This window comes from Hydra vulgaris, chromosome 08 (assembly GCF_038396675.1).
Source record: "Hydra vulgaris chromosome 08, alternate assembly HydraT2T_AEP".
NCBI classification, from domain to species: domain Eukaryota; kingdom Metazoa; phylum Cnidaria; class Hydrozoa; order Anthoathecata; family Hydridae; genus Hydra; species Hydra vulgaris.
In genome coordinates this window covers 18819738-18837004 of record NC_088927.1, presented here as the reverse complement: position 1 = coordinate 18837004, position 17267 = coordinate 18819738, and the positions used below count along the sequence as shown (strand labels likewise).

The following is a 17267-nucleotide window of genomic DNA, read 5'->3' as shown; positions in this document are numbered from 1 at the left end:
GCAGGCAAAGACAAAGAAAAAAGAGATATCTTTGAAGACAATATGGATGATCTGTTTGACATAGATCATTCAGAAGCTTTGGAACAGATAAAAAATGAAGAAGATAAGAATTTCCTTATCCTTCAGCGCCAAAAAAGACGACCTATGAGGGTCTATGCTTGGTGCGGATCACAAACTAAAACACAAGGAAGAAAGGGCACTGAAGCGCACTGCAATGGAAACTGCCAGGAGAAAAAGGACTTATGAAGAAATGGAACAACATTTTGGTAATCATGAGCTTTCTACATCAAAAACTGATGATTCAGCATCAAGCAGTAAAGACATTGATAGTGGTGAATACAGTGAAAGTTCATCTGCCATCGTTCAGCAAATATCAACAGCAGGAGCAGCAGCAAAAGTTCCAACAACACGAGGTAAATTGCCATTTTTCACTTCCCGTCTCGCAGAAGTTATTGATAGGTTCAAAATTACTGACAGAAATGGGGTTTACATATTAATGACTGCTGCAGAAGCTTTCGGATGTGATACTGTTGATAAATCGCACTTCTTTTCAACGCCTTAGAAAAAAAGTTAGAGAAACAAGACACTCATAAAATCAGCAAAACTTTAACCTATATAATTGCCAAGAATTAGTGCTACACTGGGATGGAAAGCCGCTCCGAGCACTCACTGGTGTTGAAAAGGTAGATTGAACTGGCAATAATAGTAACTTTTCAAGGCAAGGAGCAATTGTTGGGAGTCCCTAATATCCAAACATCTTCAGGTGAGCAAGCAATGGTTGCTTATCAAGCAGTGGAGAAGTGGGGTTTAACCGACAAAGTTCAGGCAATTTGCTGTGATACAACAGCAAGCAGCATAGGTTGAGTAAATAGTGCCTGTACAAACCTAGAAAAATTGTTCAATCGTGACCTATTGTGCCTCTCTTGCCGTCACCACATTTTTGAGTTTTTAGGAGCTGTTTCAAGTCACTGATGGGTGCAACTTCTTCTCTGGACATAGCGCTTTTCAAAAGATTTAGAGAAGCCTGGACGAAACTCCTCAAGAACGTTTATATAACTGGTAGTAATGCAGTGCCTGATGATGTCCGCTGTACCATTCTTGGATTTACTGAACACTACCTTTCTACACAAAAACAGAAGAGAGATGATTATCGAGAATTGTTGGTTAACAATGATCTTTCTCGGTGGCATTTCGAAGAACGGAATATCATTTCGTATACCAGGAGCTGTAAGTTATGCTTAATGGATGGCAAAGGCAATTTATGCGTTCAAGATATACCTGTTTCAAAATCAATTTCAGTTATCACATACGGAGAAAAACTCTTTAAGAAGAATATGTATGTTCCTTGCTCGAGTGTACGTTCAAGCCTGTTTTCTATCATCAGAAGCAATTACAGCACCATATCATGATTTCCTATTCATGTGCCAACTGATTAATTATCGAGACACAGATCCACAAGTCAGTAAGGTTGCTGCAAAGAATTTTTCCAACCACCTCTGATACTTAGTTCCCAAAACTGTTGCTCTCGCCTTATTTGTTGACAATGTTCCACCAGCAGTTAAGGCAAATATGGCTCAAGTTTTGCTCGACAAAGATGAAGAAGCGGAGGAAGAAAAAAATCAAGTCAAGAGATACGTTCTTCCCGAAAAAGACTTTTCTTCCTTTCCAAACATCGAGTTTCCATCTCTGTTAACTCCTGGTACAAAAACATTCTTCAACAGACTTTCTCTCAGCACCGATTTTCTGAACAAAGACTTTTTAGTATGGAAGGATAATCCTGGTTATAAAAGTGGAATTGAAAAACTTAAGAAAATACTGGTTGTGAATGATGTTGCGGAAAGAGGAGCCAAGCTCATTCAGGACTATAATAACATTCTCACCAAAGACGAAATTGAGAGACAATTTGTTTTACAGATACTTGCCGGAGACCGTAAAAAGTACCCAACTGCTACTAAATCCTGTCTTATGAAACAGTAATGTTCAAGGTTTATTGATTCACATTATGTCTTGATTCTATTGACGTTATTGTTGTACATGAAAATGCTTTTGCCTTATAGCTTTTTGGTGCAGTAAATAAGAACTTGGTCGATATAGACAAGAGTATGTCGCTTTTGAACGGAATTAATCATTATGCATATTACGTTGCAACCTAAAGGGGTTTGAGAGTCGCCTTGCGGTTGTCCGATTGAGCTAAAATTTTGCACAATTCTTTATTTGGGAGGTGCAACATTTTCAATTTCGAAAAGTTCAATACAGCTAAGGGCCACCCAAATATATATATATATATATATATATATATATATATATATATATATATATATATATATATATATATATATATATATATATATATATATGTATTGTGTTGTGACCTCAGGCGCGGTGCTTGCTCATTCGCCAGTTACTTTGTATGCATGTTTGTGTTTAATAACCAGAAACTTCTTGTATATTTATTTCATAATTAGTTTTATCAACTTTGATGATTATTAATAATTTCATTGAAAACGCAATTATTGTTAAAAGTAGGGCTATTGTAATTGTAATTGTAAAAATCAAATACAATTACACATTACAATACAAAAATATTGTATTGTAATATGTGACGCATCTGACCAAAACCAGACGGATGTCGCGTTAGGTTATATTGAGAAAACCATCAAAACATCTCAAAAATTCAATTTTTATTATTATTTATTTTTTTGCATAATTGTTTACATAATTATGTAAACAATTATGCAAAAAAATAAGTAATAATAAAAATTGAATTTTTGAGATGTTTTGATGGTTTTCACAATATAACATAACGCGACATCCGACTGGTTTTGGTCAGATGCGTCACATATTACAGAAACAATAAAAAAAAATTATTTTGGTATTGTATTGAAATGAAAAACAATTACAATAAGTATTGTATTGTTTTTTTTCTAACAATACAATAAAATTCGAGAACTATTGTATTGAATTGTTTTAATGAAATAAAATTACAATAACTATTGTAGTGTATTACTTTACATTAAAGTAAAAAGCTAACGTATTTTAATGTATTTAACGTATTTAAACGTATTTTAGCGTATTTCATCTCTGACGAACTTACTATTATTATTGTTATTTTTTATTTACGGAATTGCAATATATTGCAAATTATATTTTTTACATATTTAGATTTCGCATCACCTATCTTGTTATGTATTTCTAAGCTCTAAATGGCCGCAAAATATTGCCTGTCTGATGATAGCCTTACTATTATGAAAAATAACATTCATAAATTATTTTATTCAGCCCTTTTATTTTTTCCTCTTGATTTTAATGCTGCAAAGGAACTTATAATATATATGAAAATTAACTTTAGTAACACAAACAGTTAAACATAATAATTCTTCTTAAATAAAAATGTTAATGTCTTTTATTACAATATCAATATATTGTTATTGTTTTACAAAGACAAATTACAATACAATATTTATTGTATTACAGAATTACAATAGTTGTAAATTACAAGTATTGTTATTGTTTCTAAATTAAGTTAATACAATAACAATAATTATTGTTACTGTTATTGTTTTCATTACAATTACAATAGTCCTAATCCTACTTATAACAGTTTATGCTAGACATCTCAAACCTTAACACATTTCGAATAATACAATTTTTAAAACAATTCAACAGAAAACTCTAGAACTTTTTCGCTTAGTCAGCGTATATTTTTTGAACCGATAGAATTAGTTTGTTCCTAGATTTGACGGGTTTTGAGTATTCGCGAATATTCTTTTTATTCTTCCGCACCAAGGTGTTTTGAGAACATTTAAGTTTATTTATGTTTCCATGTATATCCGTAAAACAAAAATTTTTTGTTCCACGGACATACATTTTAAACTTAAATGTTCTCAAAACAACAAAAAAACCTGGCCAGTTTTTCGCAACTAAATATTTTTTCTGTGGTCAGTAATTGAGAGCGATCGCTCCCGCTTCCTGGCCTAAGCTAAACGTCTTTTACTTCTCCATTGTGTTTAGGGTACAGATTATCTTACCATTTTCAGTTTTACCAATAGCCTGCATGATCTGATGAGAACCATACAAGCAAGCGGAAACACCAAAAAAATTTGGAATGTATTTAAAGAAGTAATTGGTAAAAATATTTATGCGAGAAACATTCTGCCAATTAAAAATAACATTTGATGAAAAAAATATTTATGATAAATTTATTATTGCTGAAAAAATAAACAGCTTTTTTATCAATGTTGGTCCAAACTTGGCATCAAAAACTTCATTTGAGTCTTATTTTAAAAGTTACGATAAAGTTATGGATGAAACTTATCTTAAATTAATGGAATTGCGAACCGCTTTTTATAATCTTAAAACTAACAAAAGTGCTGGATTTGATAAAATTAACACTAATGTTGTAAAATCTGTTTAGGATATAATTGAAACTCTTTTGTTTCACATCTTTAATCTTTCTTTTAAAACAGGTATTGTCCCGCAAAAATTAAAAATTGCACGAATCACACCGGTTTTTGAGACTGGCAATGACTATTTTTATATATAGACCTATATCTATATTACCGTGTTTCTCAAAATTGCTTGAAAGAATAATCTACAACAGGCTATTTAATTATTTATCAGAAAACAATATGTTGTATTCAAAACAGTTGGGTTTAAAAAAAAAATTTCCACTCAACATGCAGTGGTTGAAATTAAATAATAAAATTTTCCCATTAAACTTCCAAATATAATAATCAATAATGCTAACATTAAAAGAGAAATTTCATTAAACTTTTTGGGTGTAATATTAGATGAACATTTACGTTGGAGTGATCATATGAAAAGCATTGAAAAATATCAAAATGTATTGCCATGATATATAGGGCTAAACCATTTCTAAATAATAAATCTTTAAAAAGTTTATATTTTTCTTTCATTTATTGTTATTTGATTTATTGTAAAATTACATGGGCGAGTACAATTTTTTTTTTTTTCATTTTACTTTATATTTCGCTGTTAAAATAAAAATACAGATGAATTTTACATGGTAAATATTAATAAATAAAATATTTTAAAAATGGGGACTCACAGAAGATATGGATGATGCAATATCACCTCGACCTTTTCATAGAGCCCCTTAATATATAATAAAATTTGATATTTTAAATTATAAAATATTCAAAAAGAGTTATAAACATCCATTAAAAATATAAAAGTAGTAAAATAAAAAATATATAAAATAAACTAAAGATATAATAAAAAAGTAAACTATTTTTACAATTACAATGATATTTTGCAATAACTATATTGCAATTTTAGGTATTCAAAGAAATGAATACAAACATATACAAAAAGATTTAATAACTAATACATTAAAAGACACGTATATCATTAGTAACTACTTAGAATAATAAGTAAAATTCATTTGAATAAATTTACAAAATTGTTTTGGAATTATTATTCCGCAAAATTAAAAATGTGTTTTTTTGCTTAAAACTTAAATGAGTTTAATGATTTTATCATATTTGCATTAGCTTATTAAAAAGAATTCCAAAACTTTTGTCCTCGATATGCTATCAAATATTCTGTATATTTATTTAATTTTCTAGGCAGTTTAGGAATATTATCGATTTGTTCTTAAGAAATACTTTTCATTTACATTTTTCTCAAACTTAAAAATAAAATTAGCTGGAGTTATTATTAATTATTTATACATTAAAATTAAGTGCTGATAAAAATTTATTTCGTATACACTCATCATTTTCATATTTCTCATTAAGGGTTTAGTATGCTCTCCTCTTTTTTTTCCCGTAAATAATTCAACACGTGTGTTTTTGCAAACTATGTATTTTTTTAAGTTTTGATGGTTGTGTACTAGCCCATGTAATATTAGCATAGCTAATGAAACAATAAATTAAAGAAAAGCATGTTAACTTTAGACAAACTGTATTTACATTTGGACTAACTCGGTACATCAGACCAATGGTTTTACAAACTTTTGATTGTAAATATTTAATATGGGGAAGCTAAGATAAATTATTATCAACAAGTATTCCTAAAAACTTTATATAGTCATGATTTTTTATTTGTATGTTATTTAAAAATAGGTCTGGTGATTTAAGGGAAAGATTTTCTTCTTGCATTTTTTTATGAAATAAGGTATACTTTGTTTTTTCAACGTTTAATGAGAATTTATACGCCATAAACCAGTCATTTATCTTATTTAATTCAAAATTCATGTCTGCATAAAGTTGTTTGATACTATTGTTGGAAAGAAATAGGTATCATCCGCAAACATAATTGGGTTTAACTTTACTGATGCCTTATTTAAGTCATTTACATAAACTACGATTAAGAGAGGACCAAGTGTCGATCATTGCGGTACTCAACACGGGATTTTAATTTTCCGTGTTTTTAATTTAAAGCAAATTGTTTTCAATCCGTGTGGCCATTATTTACATATTCAATCCTTTGAAGCCATTATTTATTTGATCAACTAATTCAATACAAGCAAGTTCAGTTGATTAATTTTCTGAAATTCATATAATCATACAAAGTCAAAAATATTGTACAGTAAACAAAAACATGCGTGCAGAATATTATTTGGAGCTGATAATATTGTACCACGCAAGCCTCCTCTAAGTTTTAATGCTCATGTATAAAATAAAGATGGGACTCGTAAAATATTTCAGTCCTACTTTTAAAAATATTGCATAAACACCCGACAAATTTTTCAGATAATAACTACATTGTCCCTAAGTATAATTCAAAACAAACTGCATATTCAACTCAATATTGTGGACCATATTTGTGGAAAAAGTTTCCTAATATTGCAAATACGAAAAAAGTTACTATACAGCAGTTGAAAAATGAATCAAAAAGGTGTTATTACTTATGGATTTTAACATATTCAATTTTAAATGCTTCTTTTAAACTAAAATTCAATTATATAAAACATGTCTCAGAATTTATCAACTTTTTCATTAATTCAGTTATAGCGTTTCCGCTAATCTTAAATGTTATTGTTGAAATCTAATCTGAGTTCTTGAATATTTTTTCTTGTTTTTTTAACTATCAATGAATTGTTATTTATTTTACTCTTATACAAATTGGTATTTAAAATATACATAAATATTAAGGTTTTTATAAATTAAGTACACTTTTATTTTTTATTTTTTGTTCTTTATTTAAATATTACTTTATTACATATTGTCATATATTTTATTTTTATATTTTTCAATAAATACTTTGTATATTATGCGTATATAGTATGGCATTTGTAAACACGTGCTCTTTAATTTATTAATTTATTTTTTGTTTTTGTTTTTTTCTTGTTTACTTGATTATTAATCTAAATGAGTGTTGTTCTTGAAGTATTTCTTAAACTAATTGTTATTTATTTTTTACATTTATAATTTTCAATAAATAATTTGTAAAGTATAAATATATTAAACGGTTATTGTAAATATGTACGATTGGGGCTCGGTGCTAAGACAAAATAATGTCTTCTACTTGCCCCGCCAGTGTTTTTATTGATAAACTTTTAAATTGTAAAAGTTATTAAACGGTGAAATAAACAAACAAATAAAAATCAAAAAAAGTCCTTCAAAACTGCTACGCTGCGTCATTCACTAGTTTTAATTGAAAATATGATATCATTATATCTTTAATAATCATCTATTAGAATCCATAGCAACATGACTCTAGAAAAATGTATCCAGAAACATAGTCAGACTTCCAATTTAATCTAATTTTTGTTTTAAAGGTATTTGATGTTGTATAAGCACTATATTCTTAACGGAACAAAGCACACTGTCATATAGACCCACATTTCCCCACCCAAAAATGTTACTTGATTCAAAAAAAACTATGCATCATTTCGTCTTAATTAAACCTATTTATCTGGTAATTTTTCTTCCAGATAAAACAATTTCTATGTGTTAGACCCCATTTTAACACCCTCTTTTTGAAGTTTAAGGTTTTCGATTAAAAAAATCTCTTTTTAAATGTATGCGCCATTTTGAATAAAAAAAATATAATTGTACTTAAAAACTTTGTAAACTGATAACTAAAATTTAGAGAGCTGTTTTGACCACCTATAACATACTTCATTTCCAGTAATTTTTTGAGAGAAAAAACTTCTACTTAAAACCTTTCTACTGAAAAACTTTATATCAGTTTTGTTGATTAGCAATGTTGATTAGTTCCACATCACCTTACCCTAACCAATCAAACAATTAAAAGATGTGAGAGGAAATCTAAACCTGTTTTTCACTAGTGACTTCAATGAATTACCAGAATCAAACTATAAAAAGTTGGATTTTTGGAAGAAATTGGCGAATAGGGAATTTCCCAAATAAATCATTCAAGCTCTTGGTATTGAAGGCGATAGAAAACTGACATTATAAAAAATTTAGGAAAATTTATTCCTAAAGAAAGTTTAACATTCAGGGCTAAAAACTTGAAAATGCTCAGTTAATTTTAAAAATCATTTATTAGTTATTAAGAGGAATGTTTTATCAGAAGAAATTTTGAAAAAGATTTCTTAAATGTAATAGAAAAGTTCAATAAAAAATTGTTAATTTGAATGAAACATTCCAAACCTATGTTAAAGTAAATGTTTTATTTTGACGTATATAAATAGTGAGTACAAACCTAAACACACACCTTTTATTAATTATGATATATATAAATTACATTATTAAAATAAATTGTATATATATATATATATATATATATATATATATATATATATATATATATATATATATATATATATATATATATATATATATATAAATATATAGGAGTCTTGCCATTTTTCAAAAATTATATAATTTTAACAAAGGTTTATCGTAACTTTTCGAAGTTGATTTTTAGGCACTTTGCTCCTCAAGTAATTCATTTTTTAAATTAAAGACTTAAAAAAATAAAAAGCTTTGAGGCACGTATCCACCTGCTTCTTAAAAATATCAAAGTTGCCAATAATCGAATATTGCAGAACGCATAACCTTGAGAAAAAAAATCTTTTTTTTTTTTAACCATATATTAATATATGGTTGAAAAAAATAAATATATTTTAATATGGCTGAAAACCTCTCTCTCTGAAAATGAAAAACCTCTTTCTGTCTTGACTTTTAGTTAAACTTTTGAGTCATTTTTTTTTTTAGTCTGAGATGTAAACTAATCATGATAAAAAACATCTCTGGCCTAAGTCCGAATTTCAGAATGACCAAAATAGTATAAATGAATTATCTGGTTTCTCAATTATCTTATGAATTTCTTGTCTTTTGCTAGAACAATAGAAATAATTTATTACTTTATTTAAATTTTAATTAAATAAATTATAATTATTATCTGATCTATATTTAAGTTATTAAAAATTGTGGTTTTTGACAAAGTTATCTGTAGAATATATATTTCGATGTTAATAATTGTTAGGTTATTATTTAATTATTTATTTGTAACCTTGAATTTCAAATGTACCTACATCATCTACAATTTAAACCTTGAATTTCAAATGTACCTACATCTGAAATGTACCTACAAATGAATAGATGTTTTCAAAGTTACCTGGGAAAAGCTGCCATCTGAAATCATGGATTTACTCCAAAAAAATGCTCCTCTTTGGTCAAAACACGACTTAGCGTGTTTTGCATATGGTTTATATAATAAAAATAGATTTTCTTTAAATATTTTGTGTGTGACTAAAGTACCCAAAACTACTAAGTTTTTTTATGTTATGTTCTTCTGTCTTCTGTCAGCTGTTTCTTTGCTCTTTAACGCTATTCTTATGATTATGATTAAAATCGATAAAACACAATAAACCTTGGTGCCATCAATACTTTAACCATTAACGTTAACAGAATAGAATTATCGGCATAATTACAATCAAGAATTTAATAACGATTTTTGTTTTGTTTCTATGCCGATTTAATAAATATTTATGATATTTCTGTTTGATATACGATATATATGTTGAAAGTTATTTAAGAAGTTTTTTTGCATTTTTATATGAGAAAATAAATTCAAAATTCAAAATATGTTAATAAACAAAATATTAAAACAAGATATACTTTAAATATTCTTTAAGAATCATGATTTTTTCTTTAGTTATATTTTTTATATTTTATATTTTTTAACCATTATGACTCATATTAGAAAAAACGTTGTTTTCACAAGGTTTTTATATCGTTAGCTTATATTAGGGCTGCTTCCTTCGACAATTTTCAAGACTATTATTTACGTAATTATGCAACAATAATAAACAATAAATATGCAACAATAATAATAATGCAACAATAATAATAATGCAACATTATAATAATGCAAATAAATATGCAACAATAAACAATAAATATGCAACTTGTGTTTCTTTAATAATTTTTTTATTGTAACGCAAAGTTTCAGATTTATCGACTCAAACCACTTAAGAGCTAAAAGACAAATCTACGAGCAAACAGGATCTGGGCCAATATGCACAATTATTTCAGAAACAACATACTTTATGTTTTTAGATGAAGTTGTATCAATAACGACATATCAAGAAATTTGTTCAGGTCGATAAAAACTTGAAGCTTTCTTTATTTTCATTCAAAATTTTATTTTTATTCAAACTTTTATTTTGAGTGGATTACGAGTTGAATAAAATTAATAGAAAAATCAAAATAACAAACAGAAAAATTATAGATGGATTTTTTAATTGATGACAAAATTTGTGCTTAATTTATACATTGATTTTTGTGTATTATTTTATCATTATTTATATTTTATCATTCTTGGCTGAAAGAAAAAGTTAACGGAGTCTGATTAGCAGAATAAAATTTTATTTTTGGTATTTATTTGCTGTATTTTATTTTATTTTAACAAGAGGAAGTTTTTCTTATCATTGCAATTATTGTTAATATTAATGCTGCTTTATATGTGAGTGTGCGCGCGTATGTGTGTGTACATATATGTTCATTTAACTTTTTGTATTTGTTGTATCTTTTTTTAATATTTTTTTTAATTTGTTGTATCTTTTTTAAATACGAGGAAATTTTTTTGTTGTCATTGCAATTTTTGTTATAATTATCATTGCTTTAAAAGTATGTGCGCGGATATGAGCGCGCGTGCGTGTGTACACATATATGCTCATATAATTTTTATTATAGCTTAATTTTTACTACATTCTAAAAGTGCACAGTCGAAAAGTGTGGCAAAAAATAACCAATAAAGTCTTATTTGAAAATATAACACAGTAACTTTACATTTGTTTTAATAAATGTAAAGTTACTGGGTTATTTTTTCAAATGAGACTTTATTGCTTATCTTTGGCCCGCTGAAGCACTTTTCTACTGTTTGTAAAACGTACTTTACCATCAATAATTGATGTTTAGGACTCTGCTTTGATCAAATCAACACAATCTCAGCCTTTTTTGATCATCCAAATATTAACAGTTTTTTTTGTTGTTATTGAAAGTTAATTTAATTTTTTCATTTATTAATATAAAACCTGTAAGATTTATTGGGAAAATGTTAAAAAGATATAACATATCTTTCCTTGAATCAAGCGCAATCTTTCACAACTAGTAGACGCCTTATTATTGTTAAACACGAGTGTGTTATTCTTAAAAAGAGAAGGCCAGGGCTTATACTGATTATTAAGCCCAGCACAAAAATATAAAAGTTGTGCTTATAAAAAGTTTCAATAAAAATATACTTATCAATATACGTATCAAAGCATTAAAAAATAAAAGTTGTTAATATTAGAGTTGTTAAGCGGAAGATTTCGTACAATTCCGGAAAAATAAAATTCTTTCGGAAAGATATTTGAATCGGTGAATCGTAAAAGGGCGGAAGTCAAACTATAAAAGCTTTCGGGAAACTAAAAATAACTGCATTTTCCGTCGTAGTAAATGTTTGTTAATGATTTAATAATTTTTATTTTGAATAGGATAATGTTTTTCATCTTCAAAAAAAATTATTGAACCATTAACACAAATTTACTACGGGGGAAATTGCAAATTTTTTATATTTTCCTGAAAGTTTACATTATTGGACATCCGCTCTTTTAACATTCGCCGATTCATTCAAAATCAGGATTTTCTTTTTTTTTTCGTACGGATATAACGAAATATTTAAAATTGCCGATGTTCATTTTGCAAATGCTAGATAAAAAATGTAGCATTATGCACGTTGAATTACGAAATAAAACTATTTTGCAACATACGAAAGTAGTGCTAAAGTCGCACTTGCGATATGAGCTCTTTCGCTAAACGGCGTTTTGAAGTCTATAAAGAAAGTTTGTTTTCAGCATTGCAACATTGTAACATTTTAAGGTTTTACTTTTTGAAATAATGATAAAAACGAAACTATTTCGCACAGCAACTTGAGAAACAGTTGTTAACGAAAAAAAGCTTATAAAACACGACATTAAAAATATATTTAATTACGTTTAATGAATCAAATATGTATAATAAACTTTGAAACTAAAATGCTAATTTTTATATGATATTGATAAAGTTCAGTTGTAAACTTTTATAAATAAATCTAGACTTTCATAAAATATACTTTTTAAAATTTCATTCAACGAATAAGAATTAAACAATGAAGATTATAAGATCAAGAATGCAACCTTGGGCATACCGACTCCGTTTATAATGAATTATAGTAATTTTCTTAAAGCACTATAATAGTCACTTCCAAATTAAAGAACAAGAATTAAAAGTAAAATACTTACAATGTCCATGGATTACTAGAGGTATAAAAAAATCTTTAAAAACAAAACAAAAACTTTGCATCAAGTATTTAAAAAATAGAAATGAAAAAGAATCTAAATACTTTCAAGAAATACGAAAATTTATTTGAAAAAATAATAAAAAGTTCAAAGAAAAATTACTACTCGAAGCAAAAAAAAAAAATGCTACTGGTGACATTAATAAAACATGGAACACTAGAAGAGAGATACTTGGGAACAAAAAAGCTAAATTAAATAGTTTACCTCCTCGAATCGTCATAGACAATATAGAGTACAGTGACAAAAATACGATTACTGAAGAATTCAACAAACTTTTTATTAGCATTGGCCCTAATATTGCCTCAAAAATTAAGTCTTCTAATAACTTATTTGAATCATACCTAAATGATGATATCAGAGCAAATTAAAATACAAAGAACTAAACTACCAAAAAATTAATGTTGCTCTAAATTCCTTAAAATTAAATAATACTCCAGGTATAGATGATATCTGTAGTAGGGTAGTGGCAAATGTCTTTACAACAATAAATAAATCTATATTAAAACTTTTTAAGTCTTCGATTAAAACAGAGTTGTACCGGTTAAGTTAAAACAGAGTTGTACCGGTTAAGTTAAAACAGAGTTGTACCGGTTAAAAGTAGCTAAAGTAGTATAAAAACTTAAAAAAGGTGAATCTTAATTAATAGCGACCAATCTCGGTACTCTATACTTTTTCTAAGCTTCTCGAAAGTGTAATCTATAGCAAATTATATGAGTACTTAGCCCAAAATAAAATTCTAAATAATAAGTGATTCGGTTCCCAAAAACAATATTCAGCTGAACACGTAATCCTAGATCTAGTTAATAATATAGGTTATTCTTTTGATAAAAAACAGTATGTTCAGTATATTCTTTTGATAAAAAAACAGATGACTAATCTTTATAAACCTGTCAAAAGCATTTGATACTGCAAATTAAAATATCTTACTTAAAAAGACGAAAATTTATGGGATAAAAATATAATCCTTGACTGGTTCAAAAACTAACTAAGAAACAGGCAGTGAAAATATGGCATATGCAAAATATCTATTATAATATGCCTAAGCGACTGGCGGGGAGTGCAAGATATTGTTTCCCACCACCAGAAGAGCGATGTATCATCATATATGATTCACATAATAATAATTTTTAAGTAAACAAATAAATTTTTATTGATTAAAGATTTTACAATAGTTAATAAAAAAAATATTCGTTTAATACTTTAATACATTGGTTTTAAAATTAGTATTTGCGAATGAGGTATGATCGGGTGGTATCGGACACATGTTTGGAGGGTGGTTCCGGAGAACTTTATTGGTTAACATGTTAAAAACAAGCAACTTTTTTATATAAATGATAATAAGTTTAAGATTATACACAAACCTATAATAGTAATTCATTTAGTTCCAATAAAAAAACCTAAGATTTAAAAAAAGTGCTTTTAAAGTGTTTATTTTCATTAGTAAAAAGCTAATGGTTATATTTCTAAATGATGACATTTTCATTCCCATTCCTTATATATCAGAGGATATATATATATCAATTTTTGTTTAAATTTGTTGAGAACAGTCCAATGCTAAATAGTTATATATTATATTTGTGTCACACGAGTAAAAGTAATATAAATTCTTGGTTAAACTACGTGTCGGAAGCTACCATCCAATTTTGAAACATGCCTTTTTTCTAACATTTTTTCTTTTTCGTTTTGTATATTATTAAAGTTGTCAATAACTATTTTTTTGTTTGATAGATAAATTATTACATTTGTCCGTTACTTAAGTGTCCGGGGCTACCCGGCTCTCCCCTATGAAAATGTATTTCGCCGAACAACCCTAATTAGAATATTCATTCTTCTTAGTTAAATCGGCTACTTTTGCTTCTAATCATTGTATCGTTTTATTTAAATCTGCTACAGCATTATCAATTATTATGCATTTTTTTCAGTATAACGTACCTAAAAGTGCAATATTAAATTATAATACAATTTTTGGTCCAAAAAAATTCCAATAGCTTACGTTGGAATATAACTGTAAGTAGACTTTTAGTTGTGAATTCTTTTTGAGATATTGATTATATTTAAATTTACAGAGTATTTAACTAAGTGTTTGATGTTATGCTGATGTTATCCTTTAACTTCACTCAATTAATAAACTCAATTGTACACATTGTGATGACGATGATAATAAACTTAAATGTTATGTTAACATGATAGTCATTTTATATCAATGATGTTTACAAATGGGATATTTCATAAGAAAATGGGACAGACCTAAAACCCACCATCTCAGATTTTCTTCCTTCTTTTTCAAAATGGTTATCTTCACCATGTAGTTTTTCTTGTGAAAATTCAGTACTCTTACCAACATGCTTTTTAAGATAAGTTCACTTCCAAATTTTCTGTTTTAGAGAAATTTTATTGTTTGGCGGTTATTTTTTGTTTAGCACTGTGTTTTTTTTACAGATTATTGTGCAATCATATAAGAGTTCTAGATAAAATTATGCACCTGAACAAAAGAATAACTCAGAATATTCATGTTTATTTTACATAAAAACAAAGAAACTAAACCAATGTATTGATTTTATTTTACTCAATAGTCTATCGGGGGAAACGTAATCCAGTAAATTTAAATAGTCCATAAATTTAACAATTTTTCTTTTCTTTTAACAAATTACATGCTTTAATAAGTTCTTTGTTTAAAAGATCTGCAGTGGATTTTTGAGGATTTTCATAAATAATCAAACAGATTTGAAAAAAAAATGCATGATGATTTTGAAAATTTGGAATTTTACTTTGCAAAGAAAAAAATTATATTTATATAGTTTTAATCCTTATTTTTATAAGAAACCAACCTATAAATAATTTCGTGTTTTTTATGGATATGTTTACTTCTCGAGAAATTAAACAAATGCATTAATTGTTACGATTTAACTTTTACTTCAATGTTAGAAACATTCAAGTCAATGTTAATACTTGTTCATCACAATGTTCATACTTCGGTTTCTTAAAGTTGTAATTAGTACTTTCAAAATATTTTTACGCAAATAATTATATTGAAATTTTTTTTTTTTTACATCAAAACTAAAACCGTAGCTTTTTTTCCTGCGCAAACATTTTTTGATTTTTGTTTTATAATTACTTTAATTTGCTGCTAAATTCCATACTTTCTAATAAACTCAATTGTACACATTGTGATGACGATGATAATAAACTTAAATGTTATGGTAACATGATAGTCATTTTATATCAATGCTGTTCACAACATTGTCAACTTATGTGTTCATTTAAGTAGCAGTTTTGTATAAGTTACTTTTTTGGAGACTGTTACCGTAGTTATGCCAATAAACTGTTTGTTTATAAAAGAAAATAAATACTACTACAGAATAGTTACTTTAAATATATGATTTCGTAACCTAACAAAAATTATCTATTTTTGTTTAGTGAAACAAAGTGGTGGGTAGATAAAGATACATAAATTTTGATGTGAAAATCTTCATTATTTTTGTTAACTTCTAATAAAAAGCTGACCCATGAAAGATTATTATATTTTCAGATATATAGTTTTCTAACATGCATAAGAACTCATATAAAAATATTTGCCGTTTTTTATTTCATTTTTAAAACAGTAAATTAAATAGATAAAAATTTAACAAAATGTTGTAATATTGTGATTATTTTTTGTTTAAAATTTCATAACTCATTTTACAGAAGAAAAAATGAAATCCTTACCGACGGATCCCTCTAATCGCCATGGCTCCGCAGACACTTGGTTCACTTTATGCATGTTATATGTTATTGGTACAATATATATCTTTCAAAATAAATAAAGTTTATGCAATGGTACTTTAATAGCATAGATTTAGCTTTAATAGCATAGATTTTAATACAAAAATTGTAAAGGCTACAAAAGATACTTTGCAACTTTAATATTGATGTCATGATTTGTAAAAATTACTTTGCTAATTTTCTTAACTTAATTTCAGAGATGGATATCCGCATACAGACAAGATATACTCTTGCTGAATGTAAATGCCATCATTACTCATTACTCGTGTCTATACAAGACAAGGGTAAAGAATGGCTTGATCAAGTCTAAACATAATAGATCTAAAATGAATAAAAATATAATAAACCTAAATATAATAAATCTAAAACGAATAAAAAAAACCATTTTTTAGTATAGCCCCTCACATTTAAAACAGATATAAAAAATCTAAAACGAATAAAAAAGTAAACTATATGCAACAAAAAAAGCGAAATAATTAGAAAAGCTTAAACAGCATACTCTTTAGTCAACACATTTAATAAAAAATTAAAAAAATTACTCAAAAATAGTAAAGGCGGAAACAACCAATACAGAAACTTACAGACGGATACAACCGCAATATGTAAAGGATGTTGTATATTTGATTGTTTAATATATCCTAAATATAAAAATATTTAGGATAAATTAAACAATCAATAACTGTCTTAACTGTCTAAAAAAAAAACGTATGTGCAAAACATATTTTTGATCTACAAAATAGTAAACATA

At 27.0% G+C, this 17267-nt stretch overlaps 1 long non-coding RNA gene across 1 annotated transcript in view; it reads right to left on the bottom strand.

Annotated features, from left to right (window-relative positions):
- LOC136084214 (uncharacterized) overlaps window positions 1-16547 on the bottom strand; it is a 31863-nt gene extending 15316 nt beyond the window's left edge. Inside the window, exon 1 of the long non-coding RNA XR_010640396.1 lies at window positions 16463-16547. This is a non-coding gene — a long non-coding RNA (uncharacterized LOC136084214). The remainder of the gene's footprint in view (window positions 1-16462) is intronic.
- Between the last annotated feature and the right edge of the window lie 720 nt (window positions 16548-17267).